Source organism: Pinus tabuliformis, chromosome 1_2 (assembly GCF_031772625.1).
Source record: "Pinus tabuliformis cultivar Carrire ecotype Pingquan chromosome 1_2, CPIR1, whole genome shotgun sequence".
NCBI classification, from domain to species: domain Eukaryota; kingdom Viridiplantae; phylum Streptophyta; class Pinopsida; order Pinales; family Pinaceae; genus Pinus; species Pinus tabuliformis.
In genome coordinates, this window is record NC_142298.1 from 1,145,660,484 (window position 1) to 1,145,672,977 (window position 12,494).

Genomic DNA, 12,494 nt, shown 5'->3' on the forward strand with positions numbered 1-12,494 from the left:
TATTTGGAAGATTGTGATGAAGGAGATGAGAACGATCCTCAAAGGCAGCTTCTAGGAAAAGCAACATGGAAGACCAATAAATGATTTAACAGTCCTCCCAAGATGACATAGCAATAATCTTCGAAGGTGGACTAAAGGAAAGTTAAGGTAGAAAGTAAAGGACAAAGTGCGGGCAAGAATCCCGAACCTAGTTGCTTGGAATAAATGATCAGAAAGAAATCGTAAAATATTTTGGAAAAGTAAATCACTATTACATATAAAAAACAAATCATTATTGTATATCCAAGATAAGATCTTTATGAATATTGTTGGGTATATCAAGAAGGTTGACAGAAAAAGATTTAAAGAAGGTTACCAGAAGAAGATTGAAAGGGGTATTATATAAGATACGATAATTTAATAACATCCAACCAGTAATCATAAATAGGTCAAAACGACTACTAGTTATATGAGAAACAAGACATAGCTAGAATGAGAATGAAAATGCAATTCCTATAAAAGCATAAGTAACGTCTAAAGTATTAAAAACCACACACTTGGTAATAAAAGTCCTTGATTAAACAAAACGCCATCAGATAATTAAAATTATTAATTAAAATAAGCTTTGATAGAGCTTCAAGAGGCAGCTTTGACACAGTTAGTATAGGAGAAACTGCCAACAAACTTGTGGGAATAATGACTCTTAGCAAAGGTTTAATTCTACTGAAAGATTTGACCATTCTGCAGCTAATAATAAAATCATTATTAGTCAGAATAAGCTTTTATCGAGCCTCAAGAGGCAATTCTGACAGGGCTAGTATAGGAAAACCGACAACAAATTTGTAGGAATAATAAATTAAATTAGATAATCGTATCTCTAAATTTAACTAGAGGAAGACAAAAGTGATGGATTTCTATTTTTTGAAAATGCCACTTATGGAAACAACACTCAGAAATCTACATCAAACTCTGCACTTTTGTCCATGAACAGCCAAACACCAACCTAAAGTGTTAATGAAAAGGAAAAATTGGAAAAGAAGCTGCAAGAAAGGTAGGAATATCTACAAAAAGCGGTAGATGCCTTGGGAAAAGTAACTGAAGAAAAGTAAAAGGCAGAAGAGAAAAACGCTAACATATCAAAAACATTTGTAGAAAGGGATAGGGCTTTGAAACAGGTGAAAGAGAAGAACTTGGCAATAAAACAGAGAGAAAACATTATTTATTCTTTGCGAGGAACTGTCCAAGTTCTACCAGAAAAGTTAGGAAGCTTTGAGAAGAAAGAGAGAGAGAAAAATATTTGTCAAGATGGAAGCTGAGAAAGAAACGGCTCAAGTTCGTTCTACTTTGACAACTATTCCTGAACTGAAACAAGAAGAAAACTCTATGTTTGGAGAACAAAGGCTGATTAAAGAATCGAGGCAGCAATGGAAAGTAAAACATCAGTTAAAAACTGATCAGTGTATGTTGGTAATTAGTCCAGAGGCTCAACAGTCGACAGTGGAACCTTGTCAACAAATCAGTAACAAGGGAAAAAGTTCTCATATGAGTGGAGATGAGAGCACAAGTGATAGAAGTCATTTACTTCTTACAAGTGATGCTGAGGCTCTGCATTGTTCTATTTGTATGGAGGAGTGGACAACTGCAGGGGATCACCGTATATGGTATGTGCAATAATGCCACTGAGAAAGGCCATTCTACTTTTTGTTGTGTCAAGACTCAAAACTATTAGCAAAGTCAAGCAATGTTTTCTTTGACATTCAAAGACTTGAACACTACTTTCAATCATTAAAATAATGTATACGACATATAATCTTGATAATGAGTGAAATCAGTACTTCTAATGCTTTTGGGAAAGAAAATTACTGAAACGTTGGTATAAGCTGGTTATGTGTAGAAGCCACAAATTGTCATAAAAACATAGAGAGTGCTGCAGGAGGTATAAGCTTTCAACTTGTAAGAAATTTACATCTGTGTTCTTTATAATTTGATGTGTATCTCAAAAGAAATGAAAATAGAGATTATCCACCTTTTTCATGTCTAGTTTGTCAACCATTACAATTCTGAAACACCATAATCTCCAATAGAGCAGCCTAAATAATCTTGTCCTTTTTAAAATTGAAAATAGATTTCTATTATCAAAAAATCATTATGTTGCAAATGCTTTTTACATTGAAAGGAAGATTCGCTGCAAAGCAAGGCTCAGATTTTCTGGTCACAGCCTTCTCAATCATTAACATTCTTTGCATGAGGCTTTTATGAGATACATTTCTTTATCTGAATCTCAAAGCTCATGGTTATTGATATGCACAATGACAACTCGTTACATGAAATGGCATAATTATATCAACTGGCTTGTGCATTTCTCCTTATGCTAAATACATGTTCTGTTATAGGCTCATTCATAAATGATAGGGCTTATTATGTCCAAGGACTGTAGACATATATACTTCCTTTGCTGTAAGATTTACACCTTGTTTTTTTTGGGTGTTTTTTAGAAATTTTATATTATATGGAAATAATGTTTTAGCTTCTGACATTCTGCCTGGAAATCTTCACTTTGTTAACTGACTGCTCATGAATACTCATTTATCCACTCAAATCTAGATTAGTTTCAACTGTGACTTCAAAATAGGTTTGTTGTAAGATTTACACCTCGTTTTTAACCACTCCTATCATGAGCCTTTGTAACAGGATGAATTTGGCTGGATTCACAGCCAACTAGAATCAATGCTATTTGAATTTCAGCTGGCCTTGAGATTGCAACCTTGAGGTTAGAATAGGTGGTCTGTCTCTATGTTGATCGAGATCGTTTGGGACTGTTTTTAGCTGTCCAGAGTGGAGTTTCACCATTTGAAATTAGATGTCTCTTCAATGGAGGTACTTGGCAGAGTTTGAGGTATTACCTTCCACTGATTTAAAAATTTGGGTATTTTAACATTTAAACGATTGGTATATCCTACTTGCATATCTTATTTCCATGACCAGATGACCCTTCTTGCCTCTAATAAGCAGGATTTATGGCCTTCATACCGTACTATGTTTTTATTTTACATGTTAAAGCAACCAAAATTGGTTGAAATAAAATAAGGGGAGTTGAAACCCACAGTGAGAGAACAAAATACAGGAACACGGCTACTGTTATGGCTACTAAAATTAGCATAAAAGAATCATCAACATACAAATAAATGTTGAAATCCTATTTTGCCTACAATCCTGGGATGGGTATAGTTTAACGCGTAGCATTAATGCCATAGGGGAAGGCATTAGTTATTCACCAATCAAAACCTCGTATCTGGAAAGAAGATGGTAAGGATGGAATCTTGAAATTAATTATACATGGCATGGTATTTTATATTAGTGATGCGTGTTTATTAAGTTTTTTTGTGTCATTTTATATTAGTGATCGGTGTTTATCAATTTTTTTTGGGTGTTCTTTTGAAATTTTATATTATATGGAAATAATTTTTTAGCTGGTGACATTCTGCCTAGAAATCTTCACTTTGTTAACTAACTGCTCGTGAATACTCATTTATCCACTCAAATCTAGATTAATTTCCAATTTTCTGATTTTTGACTTGGATATTTGAAATTGTTGTCTCATCCGTAAGTACATTCGAATATGAAACAAATTGCATAGTTTAAGCCCTCTAAATTGCGCTAAGTTTGACTGATGATATTTAATTACATCTTTAATTACTAAAAATAACTATGCCATCTGTATCTACCAGCTCATCTTTGGTCTAATTTTGGAAAATAATATTTCTTATGCAATTTTACAAAACCTCTATTCATCAAATTGAGGCTCGATGTTTGCATAAAACCTCATTATATTCAATCTTGTGGGATTCCCTCAACTATGACTTCAAAATAGGTTTGCTGTAAGATTTACACCTTGTTTTTAACCACTCTTGTCATGGGCATTTGTAAGAGGATGAATTGGGTTGGATTCATAGCCAAATGGAATCAATGCTATTTGAATTTCAGCGGGCCTTCAGATCGCAACCTTGAGGTTAGAATAGGTGGTCTGTCTCTATGCTGTTCGGGATCATTTGGGACTATTTTTAGTTGTCCGGAGTAGAGTTTCACCATTTGAAATTACATGTCTCTTCAATGGAGGTACTTGGCAGAGTTTCAGGTATTACCTTCCACTGATTTAAAAATTTGGGTATTTTAACATTTAAATTATTCGTATATCCTCCTTGCATATCTTATTGCCATGACCAGATGACCCTTCTTGCCTCTCATAAGTAGGATTTATGGCCTTCATACCCTACTATGTTTTTATTTTACATGTTAAAGCAACCAAAGTTGGTTGAAATAAAATTAAGAGGAGTTGAAACCCACAGTGAGAGAACAAAATACAAGAACACTGCTACTGTTATGGCTACTAAAATTAGCATAAAAGAATCATCAACATACAAATAAATGTTGAAATCCTATTTTGCCTACAATCCTGGGTTGGGTATAGTTTAACCCTTAGCCTTAATGCCACTACTGTTATGGCTACTAAAATTAGCATAAAAGAATCATCAACATACAAATAAATGTTGAAATCCTATTTTGCCTACAATCCTGGGTTGGGTATAGTTTAACCCTTAGCCTTAATGCCATAGGGGAAGGCCTCAGTTATTCACCAATCAAAACCTCGTATCTGGAAAGAGGATGGTAAGGATGGAATCTTGAAATTACTTATACATGGCATGGTATTTTATATTAGTGACATGTGTTTATTAATTTTTTTTGTGTCATTTTATATTAGTGATTGGTGTTTATCAATTTTTTTGGGTGTTTTTTTGAAATTTTATATTATATGGAAATAATGTTTTAGCTGCTGACATTCTGCCTGGAAATCTTCAATTTGTTAACTTACTGCTCGTGCTCAAATCTAGATTAATTTCCAACTTTCTGATTTTTGACTTTGATATTTGAAATTGTTGTCTCATCCCTAAGTACATTCGAATATGAAACAAATTGCATAGTTAAGCGCTCTAGATTGGGCTAAGTTTGACTCATGATATTTAATTACATCTTTAATTACTAAAAATAACTATGCCATCTATATCTACTAGCTCATCTTTGGTCTAATTTTGGAAAATAATATTTCTTATGTAATTTTACAAAACCTCTATTCATCAAATTGAGGCTCGATGTTTTCATAAAACCTCATTATAACAGTGTTGAAATAAGTCAAATTGTTTTTTAAGACAAAGATTCTGCACGCTGAGCCTTTACGCCTTTCAAAAGTATAGCATCTATATCCATGAATGTCGAAAACTTTTCTGTAAGTCAAATTGTTTTTTCCTTCTGAGTTCTCCAATGTACTGCATATTCCTTTGCTTTATCTGAATCTTCAATCTTCATGGAGGCTCGGTCAAGAGCGAGCATAGCTAGTATTAGCCTTTTATATGGATATCTTGCAGGGATTCTTGTCATATAGCCTTTATATGTTCAATGTCTGGTCATGAATGAGGTGGGTGTTTTGTTATGATCTCTTGTTTCAGATACTTGACAAGAGTTGTAACCCTGTCTTAATCTATTTTTAACAACCTATAAATTGTTATCCTGGAATTGGAACCTTTTATCACTTGCATTATTTTTTATCTGCAATTTGAATTTCCGCTGGCCTTGACATCACAACCTTGAGGTTACAATAGGTGGTCTGTCTCTATGTTGATCGGGATCATTTGGGACTGTTTTTAGCTGTCAGGAGTGGAGTTTGACCATTTGAAATTACATGTCAAACTCTCTTCAATGGAGGTACTTGGCAGAGTTTGAGGTTGTTTTTCTTAGAAGAGCTACAAACCCGTAATTTTGTTTGTTATAAATGACACCAAGCTTGCCGTATTCTCAATCATTAACATTCTTTGCATGAGGCTTTTATGAATCTCCAATCTTCATGGAGGCTTGGTTAGACAACCAACTTTTTTTTCCATTTATTTCATTGCTCTATTTTGCAAGGACAAGCCATGGTTGTTGTCATTTTGGAGTTTAGGATTTGCTCATCTATCGCTTTTTTAGACTTTACCCTACTCTGCTAACTAGCACACCAAGTAACCTTGTTATACCAACCTCCGTTTTTGTTTTATTTCAAGTGCCCATAATCTTGTTTGTTATAAATGACACCAAGCTTGCCGTGTTCTCAATCATTAACATTCTTTGCATGAGGCTTTTATGAGATACATTTCTTTATCTGAATCTTCAAAGCTCATGGTTATTGATATGCACAATTACAACTTGTTACCTGAAATGGCATAATTATATCAACTGGCTTGTGCATTTCTCCTTATGCTAAATACATGTTATGTTATAGGCTCATTCATAAATGATGGGGCTTATTATGTCCAAGGACTGTAGACATTTATAATTCCTTTGCTGTAAGATTTACACCTTGATTTTTTTGGGTGTTTTTTTTGAAATTTTATATTATATGGAAATAATGTTTTAGCTGCTGACATTCTGCCTGGAAATCTTCACTTTGTTAACTGACTTCTCGTGAATACTCATTTATCCACTCAAATCTAGATTAATTTCAACTGTGACTTCAAAATAGGTTTGCTGTAAGATTTACACCTTGTTTTTAACCACTCCTATAATGGGCCTTTGTAAGAGGATGAATTGGGTTGGATTCACAGCCAACTGGAATCAATGCTATTTGAATTTCAGCTGGCCTTGAGATCGCAACCTTGAGGTTAGAATAGGTGGTCTGTCTCTATGTTGATCGGGATCTTTTGGGACTGTTTTTAGCTGTCCAGAGTGGAGTTTCACCATTTGAAATTAGATGTCTCTTCAATGGAGGTACTTGGTAGAGTTTGAGGTATTACCTTCCACTGATTTAAAAATTTGGGTATTTTAACATTTAAATGATTGGTATATCCTCCTTGCATATCTTATTACCATGACTAGATGACCCTTATTGCCTCTCATAAGCAGGATTTATGGCCTTCATACCCTACTATGCTTTTATTTTACATGTTAAAGCAACCAAAGTTGGTTGAAATAAAATAAGGGGAGTTGAAACCCACAGTGAGAGAACAAAATACAGGAATACTGCTACTGTTATGGCTACTAAAATTAGCACAAAAGAATCATCAACATACAAATAAATGTTGAAATCCTATTTTGCCTACAATCCTGGGTTGGGTATAGTTTAATGCCTAGCCTTAATGCCATAGGGGAAGGCCTCAGTTATTCACCAATCAAAACCTCGTATCTGGAAAGAGGATGGTAAGGATGGAATCTTGAAATTACTTATACATGGCATGGTATTTTATATTCGTGATATGTGTTTGTTAAGTTTTTTTTTTGTGTCATTTTATATTAGTGATCGGTGTTTATCAATTTTTTTGGGTGTTTTTTTGAAATTTTATATTATATGGAAATAATGTTTTAGCTGCTGACATTCTGCTTGGAAATCTTCACTTTGTTAACTGACTTCTCGTGAATACTCATTTATCCACTCAAATCTAGATTAATATCCAACTTTCTAATTTTTGACTTGGATATTTGAAATTGTTGTCTCATCCCTAAGTACATTCGAATATGAAACAAATTGCATAGTTTAAGCCCTCTAGATTGGGCTAAGTCTTCAAAACAAAACGTTGCTATGGTATATGGGATGGTCTGGTCTTGAAAACCTATTTTTTTTACTGCTCTTAACTCTGGATTTGAAGTTTTACTGGCATTTCTGGTATCTTAACATAGAGGACATAATATATAAAGTGAAAATAAATGTTTGGCACTCTAAATATTTATTTGATTGCACATTCTCTCACAACTTCATTTACTTCAATGCCTGAAATTTTGACCAGCAATTGGATCGTGGGATTGTTCCTTGTTTGTTTTTTTCAAAAAATTGAAACGATCTATGGATTGATGATTTTCATTGGTTTGGATGTGTCCTATCTACAACATAATATATCTTACATTGTTTTTCTTGGTGCTGGTCTTTTAAATTATTCATAATTTGATGGGTTTGTTGTTATGAACTTCACCTTAAACAACAACATTTTTTGCATAGGAGAAGATAGATCTATGGCAATAAGTATCCAGGATTTGGTGATTTGATGGGGTTTATACATCCACAAAACAAGCGGATGGTCGAAGGGGATATAGAAAATAATATAAACATGTACAGTCACAGTAGAGATTTTAGAAGAAATATTTAGGATCAAAGATCAATCTACAGTGGTCTTTGGCAGCAGATGACCAATAACATTGAACGGTGATTTCTTGGAGTGATCCTCGTATGTAAGTGATTCAACCTTTGTCAGTCCTTTGAAAGAATCTTTCAAATTTTTTAATTCCAAAAATAATAGATATATGGATTGTATATTTTTTCTCAACAAATAGGTAATAGCTGAAGAATGATAAATCTGCATACTTGTCAAGTTTGTTCACTCTCAAACAATGAATAATATATCTGTATGCTTTTTTGTTTCAATGAATAGGTAATCACTGAAGTTTGCGGGATTTAGAGGCAAGTACTTTAAGTATCCAACATTCGGTAGGCATGGGGATGCGTTATGAAACATCGGTAGGAAGTATGGAGAGATTAGGGTTCTGCATCTATTTGAGGAATGTTTTTGGTATTTTCCACTTCCATGGTATGAGGAACTTTTGTCTTTTAGCAGCTGAAGATGGTTTCCATATGTAAACAATTGACAAAAAATATGCAATGGGTTCATGATCCATGGTTATCAATTCAAACTAGGGTTATCATTATTTACTTGTTTATTTCTTACTACAAGACTTATGTCAAGTAGCTTTACCTGGTAGAACTCTTGGGAGGTTTTGTTTTATTACAAATTCGGTGATTGCTACACAATTTTGTAATTTGTTATATGTGTTAGTCTGCATATTTTTAGATGAATGCTTTGTTTTGAAATTGATATTCACTTGTAATATTGATCCGAAATGACCAATTCCTAAATCCTAAAATTTATAGACATAATTTGTAAAACAATATACTTCTGAAGAATTCATAAAATTATAATCCCTATATAAACACCATATATACAATTTCCCCCAAATGTAACTGGTTTCTGAGAATTGTGATACATAAATACGCTGATTGGGATCGTTTCTTCTCATTCAGTGTGCGAATATGAGTATCCTGGTCAACTAAGAGCGTAGGATCTGTTTACATGTGAGAGCGTAGATTTTTCGTAACTTATAAGATCTGTTTGATTTACGGCACCATCTCCGTTATAATCGAGTGACTGTAATTGTGTGTTCCACATTTTTTGTCTTTGTGATAACATTGTAGTTTATGACTAGGTCGAGGCCAGTTTACCTTGTAGATTTTGCATGCTATGAGCTGAATGGTGAGAGAAAATGCACTAGAGAAGTTTTTATGGGTTTCTTAAGTTTGACTAATACGTTCTCTGAATCAAGCTTGGATTTTCGGAGGGAAATCTTTGAGCATTCAGGGTTGGGAGAGGAGACATACTTACCTGAGGCAGTACTGACAGTGCCCCCAAATCCACGCATGGCAGAGGCTAGATAATACACAGATTAATGACACTTCATAAAATTATAATCCCTAAATAAACACCATATAAACAATTTTCCCCAAATGTAACTCGTTTTTGAGAATTCTGACACATGCTATTGTTAAAAAAATGCACATGCTAGCAGGTTAGAAGGTTGTGGGCCTGTTTATGAGTATATGCACTACCACTTGACAAACTTGAAATACATGTTGGAGATGAACTGCTTGTATGCAGTAGCAGAAGACTTGATTATGAGGTGAAATCTACAGATCCCATTATCATATTTATGTTACAACAGTTTCTCCCATGCTATGTTAGTGCTTATGTCCTTGTGACAGGTTCCTAGGTGAATTATCGACTGGTGTTGTTGTGCTATATTCTCTTGTTCTCATTGGATTTAAATTGTAAAAATGGGCAGTAAAGGGATTGAGATTCATTATTAAAACTGCTAATTATTTTCCTTTTTATGCACATTAGTGACCATTATGCTTTCAAGGATAACTAACAAAGAATCTTATTGGCTTAATATTTTAGCATAGTAGTCTTTGGGAGGGTTTAGCATACTGGTCTTTCTTAACAGATTAGTGATGTTCGTGGTGAATGCCCTCATGGTAATCTCATATTCTTTGCTTCATAGTCTTGTTTCATGACTGTTTTATGATGATAATAATTGTAGGTGGTTACATGCTATGTTGGTGATTATGGATTAGCTTGCCAATACTTTCCATCAGGGGGTCGATTTTGGTATTTTGGTGTTGATGGAAAGAGATATCTCAGCACACAAATAATGTTAAGATCCTACTACAATGGTATATGGGATGGTTTGGTCTTGAAAACAAAACGTTGCTATGGTATATGGGATGGTCTGGTCTTGAAAACCTATTTTTTTCACTGCTCTTAACTCTAGATTTGAAGTTTTACTGGCATTTCTGGTATCTTAACATAGAGGACATAATATATAAAGTGAAAATAAATGTTTGGCACTCTAAATATTTATTTGATTGCACATTCTCTCATAAGTTCATTTGCTTCAATGCATGAAATTTTGACCAGCTATTGGATCGTGGGATTGTTCCTTGTTTGTTTTTTTCAAAAAATTGAAACGATCTATGGAGTGACGATTTTCATTGGTTTGGATGTGTCCTATCTACAACAAAATATATCTTACATTTTTTTTTCTTGTTGCTGGTCTTTTAAATTATTCATAATTTGATGGGTTTGTTGTTATGAACTTCACCTTAAACAACAACATTTTTTGCATAGGAGAAGATAGATCTATGGCAATAAGTATCCAGGATTTGGTGATTTGATGGGGTTTATACATCCACAAAACAAGCGGATGGTCGAAGGGGATATAGAAAATAATATAAACATGTACAGTCACAGTAGAGATTTTAGAAGAAATATTTAGGATCAAAGATCAATCTATAGTGGTCTTTGGTAGCAGACGACCAATAACATTGAATGGCGATTTCTTGGAGTGATCCTCATGTGTAAGTGCTTCAACCTTTGTCGGTCCTTTGAAAGAATCTTTCAAATTTTTTAATTCCAAAAATAATAGATCTATGGATTGTATATTTTTTCTCAACGAATAGGTAATAACTGAAGAATGATAAATCTGCATACTTGTCAAGTTTGTTCACTCTCAAACAATGAATAATATATCTGTATGCTTTTTTGTTTCAATGAATAGGTGATCACTGAAGTTTGCGGGATTAAGAGGCAAGAACTTTAAGTATCCAACATTCGGTAGGCATGGGGATGCGTTATGAAACATCGATAGGAAGTATGGAGAAATTATGGTTCTACATCTATTTGAGGAATGTTTTTGGTATTTTCCACTTATATGGTATGAGGAACTTTTGTCTTTTAGCAGCTGAAGATGGTTTCCATATGTAAACAATTGACAAAAAAATACATATTGTAGACAAATATGCAATGGGTTCATGATCCATGGTTATCAATTCAAACTAATATCAAAACCCAAAAGTCTTATGGAGGGATCTATTGGAATTATCTTGTTGTTCAATTTTACAGGGCAAGCTTTAAGAGATATTCAGTTGGATATTAATTTCACATATCCTTCTAATGGCGATCCATGCTTACCCGTTAATTTTTTGTGGGATTGGTTAGGTTATAACAACGATGTATCCCCCAGAATAAAAAGCTTGTGAGTAGTAAATCAAACCCAGCTTTTATGGGTTGTCCATTGGTCCAATTTCTAAAATTTTACAAGTTATATATTTAGTTAGTTTATTTAGATCTCAGAAATCGGTTCTGCATTTCATTTGATTGATTTCGATCTCAAGAATCTCTCGAGCAAAGGAATTACAAGTATACCTTCCAGTATTACCCATCTCATAGTCCTTGTTATAATGTAATTGGAAATTCTAGCTTGGTGTTAGAATCAAATTTCAATATATAAATCAACAATGCACTCTAATCACTATGCTCTTTGAAAATTATATTTGTGCAGCAACTTGTCTGAAAACAATTTAACTGGACAAATACAAGAATTTCTGGCTAATTTGACGAACTTGAGAGAACTGTGAGTATAATTTCTCTTTGATAGATGTTATATTTATCTAGTAAGGCTACCTTTGTACTCACATACGCACGGCTTATATTCAGAGATGCAATCTAGGAACTTGGAGAACAATAATCTAACTGGTACAGTGCGAAACAACAAAAACTTATTGATCAGGTTAATTCTCTTCTCCAACATGGATCATTTTATTGAAAATTAGTATAGTTTTATCATAGGGATCTCTAAATTTGAGATTCAGTATTTTGATTGTGTTTTATGTTTGATAAGCTTTCGAGCAATCCACAAAGACACTTCTTTGTGAAGGTGACACAAATCAGTGCACTAAATCAAAACCTGGTATCAGTAAAAGTGTTGTAATCAGTTTGTCAGTCACTGGAAGGATAATATTAATTCTTTTGTCAATTATTGTTGCAACAATACTTAGTAGTAGATTGAAACAGGTGAGGGCTAGGGTTGTTCGTATGTATATATGATTT

At 33.7% G+C, this 12,494-nt stretch overlaps 1 long non-coding RNA gene across 2 annotated transcripts; it reads left to right on the forward strand.

Annotated features, from left to right (window-relative positions):
* The first annotated feature begins 2,634 nt into the window (after window positions 1-2,634).
* Window positions 2,635-8,783, forward strand: LOC149210266 (uncharacterized). 2 transcript variants are annotated; one of them, XR_016252283.1, is made up of 4 exons: window positions 5,766-6,353; window positions 6,589-6,793; window positions 7,997-8,226; window positions 8,427-8,783. It is a non-coding gene; the product is annotated as an uncharacterized LOC149210266 (long non-coding RNA). The 2 variants fall into 2 exon arrangements; XR_016252284.1 differs by lacking the exons at window positions 5,766-6,353; window positions 6,589-6,793 and adding an exon at window positions 2,635-2,875.
* The last annotated feature ends 3,711 nt before the right edge of the window (window positions 8,784-12,494 follow it).